The following is a 21,610-nucleotide window of genomic DNA, read 5'->3' as shown; positions in this document are numbered from 1 at the left end:
AGGGGGTCCCAGCCACCTGCTTCATTAGGCCTACAAGACACTCATCACTCTGGAGCTTCCGGGAGTTGTAGGAGCCGTGTGCCGGGAACTGGGACAAGGACCAAATATTTGTTGACTATACCATGCAGGTGATGCATGACAAGCCGTAGAGCATATCCAAGCTGTTGAGCACGGGTCAGCTTGGGAAGTGTGAGGGGGAGGCCGGGGACGTGAGGATTACGCGATCTCTGTTGGCAAAGGAAAAGCATTTCAGTCGCTGACGCAGGTAAAGGACAGATTCCTTCGCGGGTCTCCACGCCGGCTTCCCTCGTGTGAGGCCTCCTGTAGGGTGAGGTGGCTCCCACCTCTCTGGGCATTTGGCGTCCCAGTCGTGGAAGGTAATAGAATTCTGAAAGGATTTAGATTACCTTTAGTAATCCTTATAGGAGACCTTTTTTTTTCTTTTTTAAGATTTATTTTAGAGGGAGTACGGGAAGGGGAGGGGGCAGAGGGAGACGCTGCTGAGCACAGAGCCTGTCGTGGGGCTTGATCCCACGACCCTGAGATCAGGACCTGAGCCGTAACCAAGAGTTGGACCCTGCACCGACTGAGCCACCCAGGCCCCCTACGGGAGGCCTTTTGAAGTTCCTCTGTCGTGACTGTTTTCATAGCTCCGATCACCAGGAAGAGGAAAATTGAATACTGGAGGATGAAGTGTGGGTTTCAGTTGGTGGAGCTGAGGTCTGGGTTAGCTTTCCAGTGGAAGACCCCGCCTTGTCCCCAAGACTGCGCTGACGTGAGGAACACTGGAAATTTTGAGGTGCATTCACCTCTCCTAAGTGGCGGGCTCTGGGTAGCGTGATTTGCTGGAAACAGCAACCCCCCCGCCGCCCCGGCCCATGGGTAGGTTTCTGCTCGTCTGACTGTGAGTGGGGCTCTGCTTTGTCCCTTTCCCTTTGCCTCTGGCCCCGGGGGGACAGACTTTCCCAGGCAGGAAGAGGACCTGCTCTCGGGTCAAGGATGTGTGAATAGCTGGGATTCCTTAGAGAAGTGACCAGTTGTGTAGGGCTGTTTCCCACGCGGATTAGCAACAGCTGGGCGTCCCTTGCTAGATACCTGAGGACAAGTTCACTTGGGACGGGTTTCAACACGCTCATGCCAGTTTTTGCAGAACGGATAAAAGCAGTGATTGGCCATGCATGCCACAGACTGCTTTTCTTCCCATGTTTTCCTTGCGGGGTGTGGACCAAGGCTTGGCCACGCTCCTGCGTCTTGGCGTCGACTGCCCCAAGAAACAAGGTTAGGGACCATCTTGTTGAGAGTGCTCATCAGGATGGAGGCTGTCATGAGCACTCAGTAAATGCTTATGGAGTCAAGGAAAAAGTCATGACTTTCAGGACAAAGATAAACATGGAATGATTGTTAGAGAAGGTAACACAAGCCATTCGGTGCCTGCCATGAGCTCCTGGGCTTACAAGAGCCTTAGTGTCCCGAGGAAAATCGCCAAGTGCTGCTCGGTGATCTGCCCGTCACTGGACAACCACCTGTAAGCAGGACGGGTGATGAGAGGCCGCCCACCCAAGGGCGTCTGTGACATAACTGCTTTGTCTGATGTTTGGAAAGCAGAAGACCTTCTCTTTTCTTTTCTTTTCTCTTTTCTGTTTTCTTTTTTTTTCTTTTCTTTTCCCTTTCCTTTCCTTTCCTTTTTTTTCTTTCCTTTCCTTTCTTTTCTTTTTTCTTTCCTTTCCTTTTTTTCCTTTTCTCTTTTTCTTTTCTTTTTTTAAAAGATTTTATTTATTTGAGAGAGAGCAAGAGAGAGCACACGGGAGGGGGCAAAGGGCAGAAGGAGAGGGACAAGGAAGCTCCCCGCTGAGCAGGGAGCTTGACACGGGACTCATCCCAGGATCCTGAGATCATGATCTGAGCCGAAGACAGACGCTTAACCAACTGAGTCACCCAGGCACCCCAAAGCAGAAGACTTCACCCAAATAGCTCTCACTCCCAACCCTGACATAGGAGCAGTTGCCCGAGGCCCTCCTGGCACCGATAAGGAGCCTGAGGTTCAGAGAGCATTGGGGGCGTTTCTGCCACTTGCTCAGCGGGTCTCCTGAGTCCCAGGCAGATGGAACAGGGTCAAGGGGGGCAGACACAGGCTCCTGGCACATGACAAAGGAGTGAAGCAGTGGATGGGGAAGGACAGAAAGATGTGGCAAGAGGGTAAGCTCCATGCTGGTCACCCCGCTTGTCAGCCTGTCATGGGTTGCGTCCATGAATAGGAGATGACTGGTCCATTGCGTCCTGTCAAAGTGGGCTCACTGGGAGGTGGAATCTAAGAGATGCACCTTGATAGGATCATGTAGGAACTGTTCTTCAGGTCCTAAGATAGACTTTGAGCGTGGCCGCAGGGTCCTTGAGAGGGAACGGCTCGTGGGGGCTGCCACCCTGCGACTCTCGAGTGGAACCAGCAGGCATGGAGGCCGGCTCTGTGTGTCTGACCAGAACATTCTGCGTTCTGCAGAGAGTCCCCGAGCCCGTGTGTCCTGAGCTGGTGCCCGTGTGGCCAGAGGAGGTCCGGTTCAGGGAGGAGTGTGAGACTGTTCGGTCTGTGCAGGGTGGGGGTATTTATATCTACAGAGGCATCCCCCCCTCCCCTGCTTTGAGCAGTGTGGTGCTGGGGCTGGGCAGTCAGTACGTCGTCCACCCTTGTCTTAGTCTGCTCGGGCCTGCCCTAACGGAATAGCACAGACTTGGGGCTTAATCAGCACACATTTACTTCTCACACATCTGGAGCATGGGTCCAAGATCTGGCACTGGCCGATTCCCTATGTGGTAGGGGCTCCTTTCCTGGTGTGCAGGGGGCCCCTCCTCACTGTGCCTTCACACGGTGGGGGGACAGGGGGAGGGGAGGGGAGAGGGAGGGTGGGGGGAGGAGCTGTTGGAAGGGCTGAGCAGGGCTTGAGAAGGGCTAAATACAAGGGGATAACTAAAGGTCACTGAAGATTCATACTGCTAGACTTGATAAAAGTAATAAAAGGTGATTAGACTGTCGACTGTAGCAGTTCTTTTTTATGCCCAGATGCTGGGCCAGTTTCCGGGCTGGACAGACCCGCTGGCATCTCCGTTGTCCTTATTAGAATCTTGATTCCCTGCACTGAAGGAGCATTTTTCCTTACACATGTTTGTAACACTTTATCCCCCAAACCTAGAACCCCCAGTTGTTCCCTACGGGGGGTATTGAGTGATACTGAGGAGGAAAGGTGATTGTCTTTCACAGGTAAGGTTCTGGAGGTGGGGGGACATGGGACCGTGGGGCGTGCCCCGTGATTTGGGCTGTTCTCGGGGTGGTGATGGGCATCCACACAAGATGACTCTGTTTCCCACAGATTTCCTCTGTGACGAGGGGCAAAATCTTAACCTGTGGTTGGTGGTGCCTCATTCAGCATGACTCAAAATCACATAGCGAAGTTTCTCCACAGATGATAGGGTCTTCACTTACTTTCCTCTTTATCTTGTTGGCTTTTTTTTCTAACTTCCTGAGGGAAGAAAGAAAATGCAGAAGGAAGGAAGGAAAACAAAACAAAGAAAATGGGGGTGGGGGCAGAGTCCTTCGCATTTCTAGAAGCTTCTGGGCTGTTCTCGGTTCATGTGACTTGCCCACAGCACTTAATGGCCTCATTGTTTTCCGGGGAGAGCTGTGATTTCTCTGGAATTTCTAGAAAGGGGAGCGGGGAGAGCCAGCCACAGGGCGAGGGAAGGAGACGGTGCTTGAGCGTCATGAGGGACTCAGGTGGGGTTTTGGGGTGAGGGGTGGGAAGGGGGGAGAAGCAGCAGGACCACTGGTCTGAAACCTGACAAAAGCACTTTTGACTAGGAAGATCAATTTTAAAATTATGTGATTCCTGTTCCTTCTTGCAAACATTCAGACCCAGAGTCTGTAGAATAGAGTGAAGGTCCCAGCTGCGCCCTCTGAGCCATCAGATTGGCCTCCCTCCCGGTCACTGATGGTCTGTGTCCTCCTGGGTCCTTTCCTGCCATTAATTCAGGTGAATTCGTGGACCTGTTTGTCACTTTCCCCTTCTGTGAGAGTATCCCCTCCTTCCTCCTCCTCCTCAGCTCCTTTCCTCTGTGATCTCTGCCTCCACCTTGGTCAAGGCTGCCTTTGGCCAGTTCCGTGAGAGGCACCTTTTGGGATTTGCATCATTTCATCCTTGCGGGAGGGAGCCGGAAGGAGAATTGAGCCCACAGAACGGCTGGATGTGTCTGTGGGGCCAGAGGAGTCCTGGGCAGAGGAGCAGGGCTGAGCAGGGTCTGGGTGCAGAGCAGGGAAGGAAGGGGAGGACATCCCAGAGGGCAGGCAGTGTCTGAGCTCCTGGAAGAGGCTGGTGGGTGAGGTGAGTGTGGGTCAGAGGGGAGGTGGGGCCCCTGGGTCAGGCCCCTGGGTCAGACTGCTGTTGGGGGTGTCCAGGTGCATCTGAAGCCAGCTTGAGAGGGGTGTGGGGGACAGCAGGTGCTGAGGCTGGTTCTAGGTCGGATGAGCGCAGCGGCCTGGTGTTGGCAGCAGAGAGGGGAGGAGGGTAGTGGGCCGATTTCTCATGCTCCTGTAGCCAGAGTACGTGTGCCACTGGATGGCAGGTGTGGGAGGGAGGGGTGAGGATGGGGGACTTGGTGGGTTGTGCCAAGCAGGGGAGGGGGGACAGGGACAGGTGCATTTGCCTTGCTTCCAGTTATTTTTTCTCCCCAAGGTTTTTGCTTGCCCTTTGATTTTGCAGAGAGGGCTGGGTGCCATGAAGGAGTTGGATTTTCCTTCCTGGCTTCCAGGGTGAGAATATTGCTGAGGAAGATCTTCCTCACCCAGATTTCATAACGTTGTTCTTCTATGCTTTCTCTTATTATGTTTCATGATGATTAAGTCATTCATCTATCGGGAATGGTGGGCGGTGAGGATCCGCCTGTGTCTTACTGAGCACCAATAGCCCCTTATCCTGGATCTTACTTTTCCTTCTTCTATGGTCACTCAGCTCCACCCGGATCCTGTTCCCGTTCTGTTGACTTCTGTGTCTGTCCCGTTCCTGTCCACCTGTCCACAGGCAAGCCGTGGGTCCCTGGCAGACCTGGGGTGTCGGCTGGGGGTGCACCTTCCCATTACCTGGGGCAGGAGCAGCGAGGGGAGGGCTTCCCTTCCCAGAAAGTGCTGTGTTGGTGCCTTGGCGTCTTCTTTCCGATTTCTTCTAGGTTCTTCACCAGAGTTTCTGGGTTTTCCTCGGGATCTCATATGTACTTCTTAAGTACGTTATTTCTGTTGCTTCTATGAATAAAACCACTTTACTGCTATACTTTTTAACTGGCTTGGTGCTGTTGCCTGAAAGACTGAGGGTGTGGGGGTCGCTCTGGGATCCCGACCTTATTAAATGCTGACAGGAGCTCAGCCTTCAGCTGGTGGTCCTGAATTTCCCCTGTAAATAACACTGGCTTCTTAGCTTTTTCTAGACAACTTCCAAGCCTGGTTTCTGTTTCGTACTTTGCTGTATCATCTAGGGGGTGACCATGGGGCTTGCTGCATCTGGGCTTGCTGGCCCTAATTTTAAGGGCGAGGTTACCAGTGCTGCCTCATTATGTAGGCCACTGGGCTGCTGGATGTTTCTGGTAGATGCTTTCATTAGGTCAAGAACGTTCCCTCTTTTACACCCCATCTCTGACCTGCAAATCAGGGGAATCCCCCCCCCCCCGCCTCCGCCCCGTTATCCTCTGTGCTTGGAATTTCAGGCTCTTATTTTGGACCGTTTTTTTTTTTCCTTCTCTAAAATAAAATGATAAAATATGCTCCAAACAATGTGATCCAAAAGAACAAAAATGAGGAGAAACGTGGTAAATGAGTGCCAAAATTTTTCTATTCTCTTCTTATCCTACAAATGCTGTTCATCAACAAAATAATAAAATAGGTGGGGCAGATTCAAATAAATACCTGTTGATTCAGTCCTGGCTCTTCCATTTCTTAGCTGTGGGACCTTGGGAGGTACGCATTGTATCCCAGCCTTGGTTTCTTCATCCCTAAAATGGGATAATGATTCTGCTTTGAAGGATTGACAGTCGTTCCTTGTTCTTAAGTAAGAACCATTCATTTTTACATTTCATTATATGTCTTCTCTGCATTTACTTGTTTCAACTTAATCCTCAAAACCGTTTGATTATTGGTTATTGAGCATCTGGTGAGACGTGTGACCTATGACAGGCTGTCAATCAAGGTGGCTGTCATCGCCATCCATGGGCATCACGGCCGTCCCCTTCATCCTCGGTGGCATCAGCAGGACCGTCTGGGAGAGCTGGTCAACCCTGGGATTTCAGCCCCGTGGATCCTGCGTGCCAGGTTGTGGAAGCTTGATGATTCGGACATGCTCTTACTAGGATGCTTCGTGGAGCACGGGATGCAAATCTGCACATTCCTGTTGGTCAGCCCCACTCTTTCTGATGAACCCTCTTGCATGTAGCTCTGTGGGGGTACCACACTAACTATTTTTGCCTTATAATTTAGTCTGAGATGAGAGTAACCCTCAATGTTGTACAATCGGTGGTCTCATGATTGATCTTGTTAGTTTTAATGCATTTAGATGGATAACCGCACCTCATTTACAAAACTAGCTTTAGTTTCCTCAGTTGATGGCTTTGAAGAGCATCAAAATCTCTGAGGTTTCATCTTCCCATTTGGGAACTTCACATGTTTCCGTTAGTCCAGGCCTCTTCCACGTCTCAGGCAAGTGGCGACGTTCTTTAGTTTATGTAGGGCTGTTCTTCTGTTCTTGGGACTGAGCTAAAATGTGCGTGTGTGTGTTGGCTCTTCATCCGTTCTCCGGGCAGTCACTGTGTCCGTGGGCGCGTGCGTTTACCCTGTCCCTTGCTGTCCCTCTGACTTTGGCTGTCGAGGGAAGTCGTCTCCTGTATCTTTCCTGGCGGCAGCCCCCCGTCTTGCAGCATGTCCAGTTGGGGAGGCCTCGGGCAAGGGTCCTTTGGATAGCCCATCTTTGAGCTTGCTCGGTGGCTCCTGGAAGCCCCACAGTGAGGACTGGTAGGATTGTTGGTTCTGCTTGACCGTGGAGTTGAGAACCCTGTTCTGGGCCCATGCATACATTTTGATTAAGTCAGGGCAGTTTCTGTGATGGCAGCCAGTTGGGATGGGATCCCCTGACCTGGGCCAGCTTGCCATCCCTGTGGGAGCCCCTGAGGGTCTGCTGGTGGACGGGCCACGGAGGGAGGGCCTTCCTGGGCGCGGGCCACGGAGTCCCTGCTGCATTGTGCTGAACACTTCCTGTGTTTTGGGTGGTTCGAGAGGACGATGTTGGCATTTGGGTGTGGCCGCTTTCCTTTGTCCTCACATTCCGCCCTCTCGACCAGGGCGGTCACGATGGCATTTCTGGCTGCAGGAGCACCAACTCAAAGTGGTGTGAGCTGTGGAATTTTGGAATTTCGGCTTGATTTTTGCTTCTCTTTTAAAGGCTGTCCTCAGGTTCCGGCACTAGCATTCTGACATTTTATAATGACTTTTCCTTCACTTCCATTCCATTGATCTCTTTCTCAACTCGCCTTTCTCAATTTGCTGTCACAAGTGGACTCCGCTATCCGTACGATATTGAATTTATTTTTATTTATTTTATTTATTTTTATTTTTTTAAAGATTTTATTTATTTATTTGAGAGAGAGAGAATGAGAGACAGAGAGTACGAGAGGGAAGAGGGCAGAGGGAGAAGCAGACTCACTGCCGAGCAGGGAGCCCGATGTGGGACTCGATCCCGGGACTCCAGGATCATGACCTGAGCCGAAGGCAGTCGCTTAACCGACTGAGCCACCCAGGCGCCCGAATTTATTTTTTTTACATCAAGGGCATTCCGTCCCCTTTTGCGAAGGCATAGACTGTTCCTGAGTGGTGCGGCCACACACGCTGAATATCCTCGTCACGGAAGGTGGGATTTGTTGAGGGTCTAAATAGTCACTGTTATGACTCTAAATATTTAGTGTGCGAAAACTAGACCGAAGGAAAGATTAATATAAACTCTGGAAGTTTGGGAAGATATCCCAGATGCTACGCAGAAATCAAGGGGTCCTTTGTTTCTGCCATACTTTGGAAGTCAGTAAGGACGTTTGGTTTTGCCCAAGTTCATGCACGTCGGATTTCAAGTTCACGTCGTGTCTGATGGGGAGCTTGCAGGGGACGCGCTGTCTTGATTGACGGGCGAAGGGTGCAGTGTCGGGGACTCTGTTCCGTGTCACCACCCCAGCAGTGGCAGTGTTGGTGGTCGTGGTCGTGGGTGCTGATGGGCTGTTGCTCACGGCGCCTGGAGGCTTGTTTGCAGCAGGGGCTCTGTGCCTCTTGCTTGGTCCTGCTGTTGATGAGGACGCATCTCAGTGGATCTGCCAGCTCACCACATTCAGAAATCATCCTGTCTTTGTTCTGTCTGCTGGGAAGTTCAATATCCACTTTCTTAAAAATAGAAATGGTCGAAGTGGCGATGAGCTTGACAAGCAACTGCGTGTCATTTTTCTCGAGTAGTAGATGAATTTATGTTGCCCGTTATAAAATAAGGCAAACCTCCCAAGCGTATGTTGCAAATTTAAAGGCCTATGCGGAAAAGACGCATTTGGAAGCAGTCATGGGGCATTTGGATCAGAATCCAGGGAAGACTAGTTTCTCTGGAAAAGATGGGAAATGTCTCAGAATTTCAGGAGCAGAGGTGTTATGGGACCGGAGTCCCGTTTTCCCACATTCCAGCCCTTTGTCATTTCAAAGAGCCCCATTTTTATTTGACCATTCACTTTTTTTTTTTTTTTTAATTTGTGGTCAACATAGCTACTAGAATTTAGAGACGTTGCACTGGACATAATTGCTGTAATGTGTTTCAGACTTGCACATTCTTTTTTTAAGATTTTTATTTATTTGTCAGAGAGAGAGAGCACAAGCAGGGGGAGCAGCAGAGGGAGAGGGAGAAGCAGGCTCCTCACTGAAAAAGGAGCCTGATGTGGGACTCGATCCCAGGACCCTGGGATCATGACCTGAGCCGAAGGCAGACGCTTAACGACTGAGCCACCCAGGTGTCCCAAGACTTGCACATTCTTTGAGAGGGTGAAAGCAGGTGCCCTTACTCAAAATGCCTTTGCATCGACGGGTGATGTTCAGTGTTGAACAGGCACATAATCCTGTATCCTGTGTCCCCCTTTCGGTCCTAAGAAGATCAGCATCCCGTCTGAACACCGGCAGGCTTGCGGGTGGCCAAGTGTCTAGCACCTGATCGTGGGGGAACTGTGGGACGTGTCATGGTTCATGTCTAGTATATTCCTTTAATATTTACCGCATGTTGGGTCCTACGTCTTTACAGGCTCATTTCTTTTTCTTAAAAGCTCTAGATGGAAGAAAAAAAAAAAAAAACTCTAGATGAAGATACTGTCGTTATGTTGATTTTGGAGCTGGGGACTCAGAGGCTTAGTGCCTACCCTAGATGTCACCTGCTGAGACAGGGTGGTGTCAGGAGATAAGAGGCTCTCTGGCTCCTGCGCCTCATCCCTGGCCATTGTGCTTCATGCTGGTTTTCTAGTAAGTTCTAGGTCCATGACTTCTTCCGTAGTAGGTCAGAGGCAGGGCAGGGTTTATTTCCACCATGGAGTGATCAGAAAGAATTAGTTTAGGGCTCTGTTCTCCCCACCAAGGGCACCCACGTCGCAGCCCGTGGACCAGCTCAAACACAGAGGCAGCAGCTCTGATGAAGACTCTCTTGGACTCACGCTTGCTCTGTGCTGATTGCCCCACTGAGTCCCCGTGGGAGTATGTTGCATTTTGACCTGTGAAGAGTCAGTGGCATTCCGATGTGATGTGTTACAGTCCTCGGGGAGGTGGGCTCTCTGCGCACTGTCCTGCAGAGGAAACTGTGTCGGGGAGCACCCAGGTGACTAAAAACTCACCTCCAAGCTCAGCCAGGCTTTGTCTTGGTCCTGACGCTGTCCTTCGAGCCTAGAGCAATCCTCCTGCTCATCCCTCAGGAAATATGAGTTGCATGAGGGAATCAAAGCAAGTAGCGGGATTCAAAGGGCAGGTCCACCTGCTTCTGCCCTCTCCTGTTAAACATGCGTGCCCGGTGTTCCGCGGAGCCTTCTGTACCGGGGGGCTGGTACTTGGGCTGAGCTGGGGGGGGTCTCTGTGGGGTGGGGTGAGGGCTGTAGTCTGGGAGGACCCTGGGAAGGATGTGGGCTTTGATCTGGGCTCGAAGAATGAATTACAGGTGAACTTGGCCTTGCAAGAGGGCAAAGGTCTGTGCATTTGTGCCCCGCCCGCCTCGGGGGCACTTGCTTTTCCTGGGGGTGGGGGGACACGTGCAGACTATGGCCTGGGACCCAGAGCTGCCTCCCTTGCTTCTCTGGTCTCTGGTCTCTGCAGGCATCTGTCTCTGCAGTCCGTTGACATGGCAACTAGAAGCCTGCTCCTCTTGGACTTCTTTCTCGTTCTGCTCTTTGAAGAATTTTTAAATTAAATCTCCTTGAAAAAAAAAAAGATATCCTGTGTGTCTGTTTTAAAAGATTTTAGTCTTGGGTGCAGAGCATAAAATGCAGGTTTGCATAAGTTCCGCGTGTTCAGTGACGGCCTCTTTGACTTTCAGCTTTGGAGTTGAGTGAGCACCATGCTGAGCCGGAGCATGGAGCCGTGGGGAGCGCGGGCGCCGTGACCGTGACCGGCAGCTGGTTCTCACCTGGGTCCTCTTGGTCAAGCTGAGGCGGCTGCCAAACCACCTGAGCCCGGGCAAGCCCCTGACAGGTAAGGTCCATTGGGTTTTCACTGGTGTGTAGGATTCTCTCTTAGTAGGAGAATCGTCTGTTAAATATTGATTAAGCCGAGATCAATAAATGCTTGCCGTTGCAGGCCTGGGCATAACAATGGCTCCTTTATTCTGGGGTTTCTGCAGGGAGTCTGTGCACCTGTCTCTCCGTGGCCCCTCTCCGCCCCTTTGCTCACTGGGCTGAGGTGGGTGGCCCGAGACCTCTCCTCACTGGGCCTCAAGTGGGGCTCTGCAGACCACCCTTCATGCCCACTGTGCGCATGCCTCTCCCTCTCCAGCCCCCCTTGGTGTTCTGTCAAGAGGGGGGGGGGTGATGATACCTCCTGGATTGTCCTGAGATGTGCATATGAGCCCTCAGAGGTTCGCAGCTGTTGTGTTTGGTAACAGGCCAGAATGGAAGCGGGGGGAGGGGGTGCGGCTCTTCACTCAGGCCTTGTTTGCCAACACCACTTGTGTGGGTCTGCCCCACCTTAGTCCTGATATTGGGGGGCCCATCAATAACGAAGGTCCGGGGCAGGTGTTGGCGTGTCCTCCCCTCAGTGCTACACCTGGGCACGGACTGTTTTCTTTTGTCCTGGTCGGCTGGGGTGTGGGGATCTTATCATGCTCTCTGTGGGTATATTAGTGGGGGAACTGAGGCCAGAACAGTGTTCCAGCAAATGCGCCTGCTTGAGCCTTTGCTCCCAGGGAGGACGGTGGGTGTGGGAGAGTGGTCGGTCAGCTCGGGCTGCCGTAGCTAATACCCCAGCCTGGGTGGCTTGAACCACAGATGTGTATTTTGGCTCAGCTCTGGAGGCCAGAAGTCCGACATCAGGGTGTCAGCAGAGACGATTCTCCTTTAGCAGGTGGCTTTAGCCTTTCTCTCTGGCACGAAGACGGCTGCCTTCTCCCTGGTCCTAGCGTGACGGTCTCCCTTCCGTGTGCCTCTGTGTCCTAATCTCTTTTTCCTATAAGGACGTGAGTCCTCTTGGATTAAGGCCCACCTATCACCTCATCTGATCTTAATCACCCCTTTGAAGACCCTTTCTCCAAATACAGAACATTCTGAGGCTCAGGGGTTAGGGCTTTAGCATGGGAACATCTGGATTTAGCCCCTAACAGAGGGGCCCCCGGGCCGAGGAATTGGGGTCCACAGTCCTTGGGATGAGAGTGCTGGGCTTTCTCTCCAGCTTGCCTACTTTATGTGGCCTCCTTCCATGACCTTTGACGCACTTGGGTTTTCCTAAACTGTCTACAACGCAGAACAAAAGGGTTTGAATCCCTTGATTAATTGGGTTTATTCAGCAGACCCTTCTCGAGCGTCAGCCTTGTGGTAGATGCCAAATGACATTTTACATGTCCTGTTTCAGCCTCAAAAGGTTTCGTGTTTCTTTCTCTCTGGATAGCTAGCATGACCATTGAGTTTTTATTCTGGGGTGTGGTTTTTTTCCTTCCCCCATGAGCCCTCACAGAGAAAACGTCCCCCACACGGAGTTGGGAGTAGCTTCTGCTTCCGCTCCCCATTCCTCTGAGTGAGGCTGGCATCCCAGGAACCATGACCTCCTCAAACTTCTGCCGCCCTCCTGGAGGACCAACGCCATCAGGACGCACTGTTTGTTGCAAAACAGAGGCCCCTGACCCTCTTTGTCACAGCAGAGATGATGAAAAGGAACAGGAGTGCCCTGCGGGCTCTTGAGGGAGGCTGCAGAAAGAAAAGTCTCGTAGGAGAATGAGCGAGAAGAAGTAGCACATCGTGCCTCATCACGGCTCCGTCCCTTCAGTGTCCAAGACCTGGAGCACAGGTGCTGGTCAGCTGTCGCTTGGCTTGGCCCTGGTTTCGCTGTCCTCGGGGCCCACACAGTTCCTGAAGTTCCGGGGGGGCGGGGTGCAGAAGGCGGCCGGTGGGGGGGTGCGGTGGGTCGGGCTGATGCTCCCACTGGCGGGCAGCCATCCTGCTGGGCCCCTGTGCACCTTCCTGCTGCCTCTGGCTCAGCAGGGACCCGGGGAGCTTCCTCGAGGGTCCCTGGCGGGTCATCACAGTGCGGGGGACGCACATCCGGAAAAAGGCAAGAAGCGCCCCTGGCCGCTCCTGTCCCCGCTCCTTGGATTGTCTGAGCAGCCTCCACCTCTAGTTCTTTTCTTTCCCTGTTAGCATTTGAACGCGGCTTCTCCTTCAAAGCCACGAGCCCCCGGATGCCGAGAGCCTCGCCAGGGACCTCTTGGCTCGGGCACACAATGAAACTAAGTCTCTTCTCACAACGAATCCTCCCATTCGGGGCCTGAAATCTGATTCTCCATGGCGGCTTAGGTGTGGGGTCCGCCGGTGTGGAAGGCACGGTGGGGGCGGGGCGTTCCTGCGTCTATCCTCCGGGAGTGGGGAGCTGGGTCTGGGGCCATCTGTCCCTGGGCTGGTGAGTTTGAGTGCCCAGAGAGGTCAGCAGGTGTAGTGAATAAGGGGTAGATCCCTGGAGATTGCTCCAGGGAGGGAATTTCCAAAAACATTTTATTTATTTATTTTAAAGATTTTATTTATTTATCTGACAGAGAGAGAGACAGCGAGAGAGGGAACACAAGCAGGGGGAGTGGGAGAGGGAGAAGCAGGCTTCCCGCGGAGCAGGGAGCCCGATGCGGGGTTCGATCCCAGGACCCTGGGGATGATGACCTGAGCCAAAGGCAGACGCTTAATGACCGAGCCACCCAGGCGCCCCTCCAGAAACATTTTAGCTGGAAAACCCTTTCTTGACCTGAACTCTCACGTGATGTCCTCTTTTGCAACGTGTGTGGGTCGTGATGTCCTCTTTTGCCGCATGTGTGGGTCCCATTGAGTGCTCGGGGGGCCCGGAGCCCCCTGGGTCTGGGGGATGGCTGGACAGTGGACGTGGGTGCCTTCGAGTCTTCCCTGTGGTCACTGACAGCTCTCATGATGGGCTTCTCCAGGGATGAGTCCGACGTACAAAGTCTTACATTTTTTTAAAAGCCAGTGTTTTTTGTTTTTTGTTTTTTAAGATTTTATTTATTTATTTGAGAGAGAGAGCAAGTGAGCACAAGCAGGGGGAGCAGGCTTCCCGCTGAGCAGGGAGCCCGATGAGGGGCTCGATCCCAGGACCCTGAGATCATGACCTGAGCCGAAGGCAGACGCTTTACCGACTGAGCCCCCAGGCGCCCCTAAAAGCCAGTTTGTATTATTCGTGGCCTCACACTGCATCCTTAGTCCTGGCCAGACAATTTCAAAAACGCACTTCCATGGGACATGGAGGGAGCGGTTGGGAGGGGTTGCAGGGGTGCAGGTCTGTGGGCTGCATGCACAGGCCGTTGTGCTGGGTGGTCTGGAGTGTGCGTCCTCTGCAAGGCAGTGCTGACCCCGCCGGGTGCAGGGTGGGGCTCCGTGGCGTCCTCCATGATCCCCTGCGTTAAAGAGAACAAATCTGACCAGAGTTACGCTCTGCTAACTTGAACATGGCATATAACGTGTTTGACGGAAACCATTTGATCAGTTCTCGCTTTCCGGACTTTTTCTGTTCATTTGGTAATTTCCGTAGAGCACGCATTTGGTACCAGGTACCGTACTAAACCCCGGGGGTTCAGGAAGATGCTGTGACACAGAATAAGAGGGTCTGGGAGGGACCAGTTCGTGGCCAACAGGGAAGTTAATAAATTACAGGCTTCAGTTTGGGCAGCAGCTCTGACCAGGGCACCCAGCGTCTGCATATGGGTGAGCCCGCGGTGGGAATCGTGATCCTGGAGCGATGGGGTTGTGGGCGGTCAGTGACAGTGCGGGGAGATCCGTGGGGCATTAGGGCCGCCCTCCCTCTGTTCTTCACCGTCACTGCATCCCAAGAGCCCCGTATGTTTTGGGGTCGTAGCAGGAGAGAGGGAAAGACACAGATGTCCTACTTGCCCGATTTCTGTTCTCCCACTCTCGCTCCCATGAGGCCCCAGTGGGACCACAGCTTGGTCGTCCCCTGGCCCCAGTTTCTGGTTGCTTGTGTTGCTGTCGTTGGAGAGTTTGTAGGGTGGTTGACTTGGGTCAGGGCGTCGCATCCCCAGGCCCCGTGCCCACTGCATCGCCCCCTCTGCGGGGCTCGTCCCCCGAGTGCGCTCTGGCCCAACAGCAGAAGTTGGGCCCGCCCCCAGTGGTGCAGCTCGCACACCACCCCAGGCACAGCAGGGCAGCGCCTCTCTGGGCCTCCTTGGGATGCAGCCAGGGGAGGGCTAGTGACCGCTGCAGCTCGTGAGACCTGCTTAGCAAGACCAGGTTCGGCGAAGGTAGAAGCCATTTCTCTACCCCGCTGTGTTGATAGGCCGTTCCTCCCCGTTTACGCTCTGATTGACTCCCAGACCTTCTCAGCATCCAACTAGAAATGGAGCGACTTCTGTCTTCCTGTCTTCAAGGGCAGACAGTCCCAGTCGTGCCGCAGCTTGAGGCCAGCATCCGTGCGGAGAGATCTCGAAGGGACTGGCGTGCACGCCGTGGTGTGTCTTCCTCTCTGGCCTCCTCCCGCCTTCTGGCTTTGGGAACCACACGCTTCTCCCTTGCCGCTCTCCTTCGTTGCTCCCCTGTTTCACTGTGCTTCTGCCGTCCACTCTGTGCCGAAAGCCTCCTCACGCTCTTTTGGCAGACTTTTTGTGTTCTTCCACGGAGTGCCCATGTTGTTTCTGCCTCACGTGGGGCGCTTACCCTGGCACGCCCTGATGCTGCTGGGGCGCGGACCCCTGTCCCTCGCTGCGCGTGCGCCCCGTATCTCTGCCCTCCATCGAGTCCTTGCATCTGATAAGCACCTGATGGCATTGTTGGCTGGCTGGGTCTCCGCACCTTATTCCCGGAATAACGGAAGGAAGGATCTCAGGACGGAAGGAATCTAAAGCTCCCTGACCATAAGCTTGAAGGAAGAAAGAGGACCTGCTGGCACCCTGCTTGTGAGTCACTTGGAGGTGTAGCTCTGCGGTGTCACCTGTTTCAGGACAGTCTGTCATTGCCCGGGGGGGCGCATTTTTATGATGGATGCTCTGAAATCCATGCCGGTTCCAACCAGAGTCCTGTCACCGCGGGTCTGCTGTTGCCTTTTCTTGTTCCGGTCGCGATGGACCTTGTTCTTGGAGTGACAGGCGATTTGCAGTTGTACTCTGGACATCTCGGCTTTAGGGGGTGAGAGTCAGGGTCCTGCTTCATCTCCTTAGCAGGCAGTTTCCCCGGAGGAGGAGGTGCCCGCAGTCCGCGTGGGGCCGCGTGTCCCCTGCCTGCTGGGCCCGGCAAGTACCACCTGCGGACGGCGCCTTGTCGCGGTTCCGGGGGACGTCCACACCTTCCCAGAGCACAGCCTCCCTGCAGCCTAGTGCAGGGGAGACCCCTCGCCCCTCTGGGCCCCCTGGGGGCAGGGTGGGGGAGTGGAGGGTGCACACCCACGGTCTCCTCACTTGTCGGGGTCACTCCGCTCCCCCTCGACCCTGCTGGTATGGGAGGTGCGGTGAGGAGAGCAAGTGCCGACTCAGCCCACCTCTCCCTCCTTGTTCCCTTAATGCCAGGACGGATTAGAGGCAGAGTTCCCCCCGTGGCCCCTCCTGGCCATACTCCTGCAGGGGAATCAGGCGTCTATTTCCACTGGGTGGGACATTGAGATCCCCTCCCCTTTGGGCAGCAGATGCTGCCCAGGGGATCTGAGTGGGGCCCCCCCCCCCGCCAAGTCAGGGGCTGGGTGGGTGGGGGGGAAATGAGCCCCCACGTGCCCTGCTGAGACCGGGATGGGTGGGGCGGTTTTTCCAGTGCTGTTGGCTACAGTAGGATGGCTATTGTGGACAAGGTTTTTGGTTTTGTTAGACCACCTTTCCCCTCCCCCCCATCCTTTGTTTGGGGTTGGGGGCGGGCTTTCTGGAAGCTTTTCTTACCCAGGTTGTTGATGGTTCCTGGTTGGAGACTTCTGCAGTGCCCTGTCCGAGATCTGTGGGAAAGGGAAGCCCGGGAACTCACCCCCACGTTCTTCCTCATGCCCCGAGGCCCCCAGGTAGTGGCCCTCTTCTCTGTACCTCTCCGATGCTTCCCTTCCCTTGTTGTGTGATGTCCATCGTGGCTGGACATGGAAATCTCCACTTTGGCTCTCGGAGCTTTCCGTCCACAGTCTTTTATTCACACAGGGTGGTTGAATTCTTTTGGAAGAGGGCTGGAGGTTAATTATGTGGCTACTTACAAGGTTCAGTCACGAGATGAAAATGATTGTTGGAATTCTGTCGACACCTGAAAGAAACCAGTGTTTGTAAAGTGAAGCAGGTGACTTCGAAGTCTTCAGCACCTAACTGCATCGGAAGAATCATGATACCTGATCAGTCACCTGTTTGTTTCATGTTGCATGTGTATCTCTTTGCCATTATTCTCCGATTTAGAACCCCAAACAGCCATTTTTTGCTATTATTTCTGTCCATCCGGGTTGGGGCAGGATCTGGTGCTCAGGGAGCCTTGTTGCCCTGGTATTGGTGATGACCAATGTATCTGCGAGACAGGAGTTTCTCGAGAGAACCCAGATCATGTAAGAATGTTAAGTATTGACAGGTTTCTGAGAACTTTAGGTATTGGAGTACTTATGTCTAAGGTAACGGGCATTATTTCTTAAAGCTCAGTGTTTTAGAGAAGTGACAGGGCCAAAGTGAATTTGGACAGAGTGCACTGCAGGGGAAACGCAGTTACCAGGGTACTTAGGGTAAGTCACGGGGATGTCCACCTGGCAGCCTTGGATCAGGCACTGACCTGGAAACACCTCTGATGGCCAGGCTTGTGGGAAAGCGCGTTTTTCCTTCCATCCCCCTCCCCAGGTTTGATCTCCTCCTGTCGAGGGCTGGGTGTCTGGCTTGGGGCCACATGCGTTCTGGGCTGGGGGAGAACAGGTGTCAGACTGGTCAGGAAGACAGTGTCGAAGGCAAGGCAAGGCAGGGGATGAAGCACCGGGAGAGTCATCTCTCTCTTCCAGGCTGGCCGCTCTGGATGCACATGGATAGCACCAAGTTCTTCTTGCTGCTCGGTCTGGTCCGTGGTGTTGGGGCAAACCGTTGGGGATGCTTTCAGTCTACCCTGACCTTATTTATTTTGCTCATGTCTTCAGTGCTTGAAGATGACTCCTGGAACACAGCAGACTTACTTTTCTCCGCAGACAGCTCAGACTGGCCCGGGAAGGCCCATCCTTCCGGTCGGCAGTGGGTCATCTTGCGCTGCGGAGGTCGGTGCCGGCTGGATCTGGGGCCTGGGTGACTTGTCATCTCAGGTGTCTTTGCTCTTCTGTGAAAGTGGTCAGCGTCATGAGACCAGAACTCCTGAATCTTTGTGATGTAAAAACCTAGCTCTTCGGGCGTTGGTGCTGGACGTGGCTTGACTTCACAGATGTTGGAGGGGTAGTCAGCGCAAACCTGGGTTTGATGATTGCTCTATTTCTGCTGCTGTTGGTTATTGAGATTCGTGGCTGGCATACTCTAGCGCTTCTAGATGTCTCGGTGCAAGGCTGACTCTTGTCAGGCTTGACCTGTTTGCAGTCGTGGAAGCTTCTGTTGTACAGTGTTGCCGAGAGATGGAAGCAGAAGGACAGGGGAGACCTTCATGTGTGCACCTGCTTAGGTAGAAAAGAGAAAAGAGGCAGTGAGGAAATGGGTTTTTTTTTTTAGGTTTTTTGGTCTTTGGTCCTTATCCAATGACGGTGCTCATTGAGCTTTTCAAATAGCTTTTATCTATTTGAAAATAGATTATCAATTATCAGTTATCTTTTATTTGCCACGATGTTTCTTATGGCCATCTTAGAAATTGTGCAGAGGACATTCTGCCTTGACATCTGCCAAGGGAACTCAGCTCCCGAGGTAGCAGAGGGCGCTCCTGCTAGGCTGCCTCCCTGTGCAGAGCCCCGGGGCTCCTGTGTGCGATCTGCGGGCCACATGTCGCTACTGTCTTCGAGAAGATTTCCCGTTCTTCTTTCGGGTGGGGGGGTGTTGGGGCAGCCTGGTGACGTGGTTCCGGAGGGAGTTGCCGGGCCAGTGGGCGAAAGGAGGATTCCTTTTCTTTGAGTTATAGTCTCAGTGAAAGAGGATGGAGGGCCATCATGACGCGCGGTGAGGTTGATGATCACAAGCTCACGTGGATTGAAGGGCTCCATGTCAAGGCTCCACGCTTGCGGAAGCAGCTGTCTTTGGTCCTGGAGACGGGACGGGCGACGGAGATGAGGGCGTTCCTGCAGCTCCTTCGTCCTCTTACGGCTTCGTATGCAAGGAACTCGATGTCTGTGGGTCTGGAGAGTGCGCAGTGGATGTGGATGGTTCGGCGGGACGTTATTGCTTTCTTAGTTACTGCAGGTTTTAGAACCGGGGGGGAAGGTGTTTCTCTCAAAATGACAGATCCTGCGAATTGCAAACTGCAGAAGAAAAACTCTCGGTGGTTATCTGTGGAGACCCTGGTAGTGTGGGACTAGTGTGGCCAGCATAGATACAAACCCATTTCTTGTTTAAACAGAACAGTTTTTAAATCCCATTTTACAGTTTAGACATTCAAGAATGTTGTCATGAAAATCCAAGTCTCACGTGAAAGAGGTTATTATGTGTGTTGGAGTTTGGAGATTTTTTAGCATCATCTAGGTTGTAGAGGACCGTTTTGACCTTTTTCAGGGGAGAAAGCAGGAGTTTCTAAAAAATACGTGTCACCTAGCCGATGACGAGGGACCCTGAACCTGCTCCAGGCCATGCAGCGGCGGGGGGGGGGGGGGGGAGGGCTTGGACGTGGCTTGGGCTCTGCTCCACATATCTCCTGCTCCTCACGAGGACACGAGAAGCAGAGCCAAGGGCTGGTGCCTGTTTCCACCTTCCTTTCAAGTTCACAGAAGCAAGAAGGACCTCATAGTAAAATACGTGGGTTTTACGGGAAGCTGAATGGTTTTACTTTCCTCCAGAATTCCTGTGAGCCTTTAACCTGGCGACGCAGCTCTCTGGAGTGCACGAGGGATGAAGCACTGTGCTTGGTGGCCGCAGTTACCCTCCTTCAGTGTCCGAGGGAAGGCCACCGTTGTCTGTAGTTCCTGGGGCTGGGTCGTGGATTTCTCGTAGCCCGACCATGTGCATGCCTCTCTTCTTTGGAACCCAGGTCGTCGGAATATGAGAAAAGACACTGCTTTGGGGTGCCTGGGTGGCTCAGTCGGTTGCGCTTCTGACTCTTGGTTTCAGCTCAGGTCACGATCTCAGGGTCGTGGGATTGAGCCCCGCGTGGGGCTCTGTGCTGGGCGTGGAGTCTGCTTGCGATTCTCTTTTTCCCCTCTGCCCCCTCACCCCCACTTCCTCTCTCTCTAAAAAAAGAAAAGACACGACTTCACTATGTAGCTTGTCGCCTCCGCAGAGGATCCGGCATCTTTCCCTTGGTGGTGAGTTACTCAAGTCCTACCAAGGACAGAATTTTGTCATTTTTCATCAGGAAAGATTGTTTTTCAGTTAAAGCTAATGTATTTAAAGTGAACATATTCGGGTTGTTTTGAAACATTATCAGAACCTCCTGTAGCTAAACTGTATCTAAGAGATCCAGATCTAGAGCCTGGGGGGCTCAGTCAGTGGCGCATCTGACTCTTGATCTCAGCTCAGGTCTTGATCTCGGGGTCGTGGGATCGAGCCCCGCGTCGGGCTCCATGCTGGATGTGGAGCGTAATAAAATAAATAAGTAAATAAATAAAAAATAAGAGATCCAGATCTGATGCTTGTGCAAACCTACTAACCGACCCAGCCCCGGCCTTGGTGGAGGGACATGCGGTGGCCCTGTGGATCATCTCCTCTTGCCAGCTCCCCGGTCTGATGATCACTGTTGGAGGTACCTGTGTATGTGTGTGTGTATATATATATATATATATATATATATACACACACACACACACACACACACGTCTTCTCTGGTGGACGGATGCCGAGCCATTCCCTCCGGGAGGGTAGAACTTCGTGTGTGGGGGTAGGTTTCCCAGGCAACTTGTCCTGGGTCTGGCGGGTTGGCATGGGGGCGCGCACTCTGCGTGCTAATGCAGCTCAGAAATAGGTATTTGGCGTTAGGGTCTCCGGGGCAGAGCAGTGACTAAGAGCACATCCAGAGCATCTCTGGCCAAGACGGCCTCTCCACAGCAAGAGCTGAGGGCTTCGCGGGTCAGGGCTTTTTGTGAGGTGTGAATGGGTGACACACTGAATCAACAGCCTTAGAAATAAGAGTAGTTATCTGTCCCTGGTAATCAAGGTGGTGGACGGCGAGGCAGCGGGTGTGAGTGGGACTGCGCTGCAGAATTGCCCACTTGCCATAGCTGTGAAATTGAAGAACAGAGCCGACATTTATGCTGATTAGAGCTGTCAGAAACCTCTAAACCGGGATGCACGACTCGCTTCCCCAGCCGTGTGAGGGATGGCATTAGATCCCCGACCCTTCTCTGACACGCGCTGCAGGATTTGAGCTTTGCCACGTAGAGTGAGCAGAAGCAAGGCTCGCTCCCCTGACCTGTAGTCCATACGCGTCTGGTGCCGTGAGAGCCCAAGAAACTGGTTTACTCTGCTGAATTCACCAACGATCCCGGGAAAGCTCTGGAAGGCAGTGCAGCCTTAATGCTTTCAAGATTTAAAACCCAGTGATCATATTCACTTGTTGTTTGGATACGTAATTCCTGCGCTTGGCATGAAACTTAACAGCTCCAGAGGACTTTCCATGAAAAATAAGTCTCTCCCCCCCAGGCCCCCCAAGTGTCCTGGTTGTCACTCACCAGTGGTTTGCAGTTAAGAAGGACTCTGCAGGGAAGCAGCCTCTGTGCAGTCTAGCTGGGTTTCTCCTGGGGGGCTCCTGGGGGTTGGGGACCCCACACCCCTTC

The 21,610-nt window shown here is 53.1% G+C and overlaps 1 protein-coding gene across 1 annotated transcript in view; it reads left to right on the top strand.

Annotated features, from left to right (window-relative positions):
- GRB10 (growth factor receptor bound protein 10) overlaps positions 1 to 21,610 on the top strand; it is a 173,260-nt gene that overhangs the window by 22,161 nt on the left and 129,489 nt on the right. Inside the window, exon 2 of the mRNA XM_035026488.1 lies at positions 10,614 to 10,768. The gene's annotated coding sequence lies outside the window, so the exon portion shown is untranslated. The remainder of the gene's footprint in view (positions 1 to 10,613; positions 10,769 to 21,610) is intronic.

The sequence above is a fragment of the Mirounga leonina genome, unplaced genomic scaffold, assembly GCF_011800145.1.
Source record: "Mirounga leonina isolate KUSES-001 unplaced genomic scaffold, KU_Mleo_1.0 Mir_199, whole genome shotgun sequence".
NCBI lineage: Eukaryota > Metazoa > Chordata > Mammalia > Carnivora > Phocidae > Mirounga > Mirounga leonina.
The sequence above is the reverse complement of the archived record's forward strand: the minus strand, read 5'-3'. Positions and strand labels throughout refer to the sequence as shown.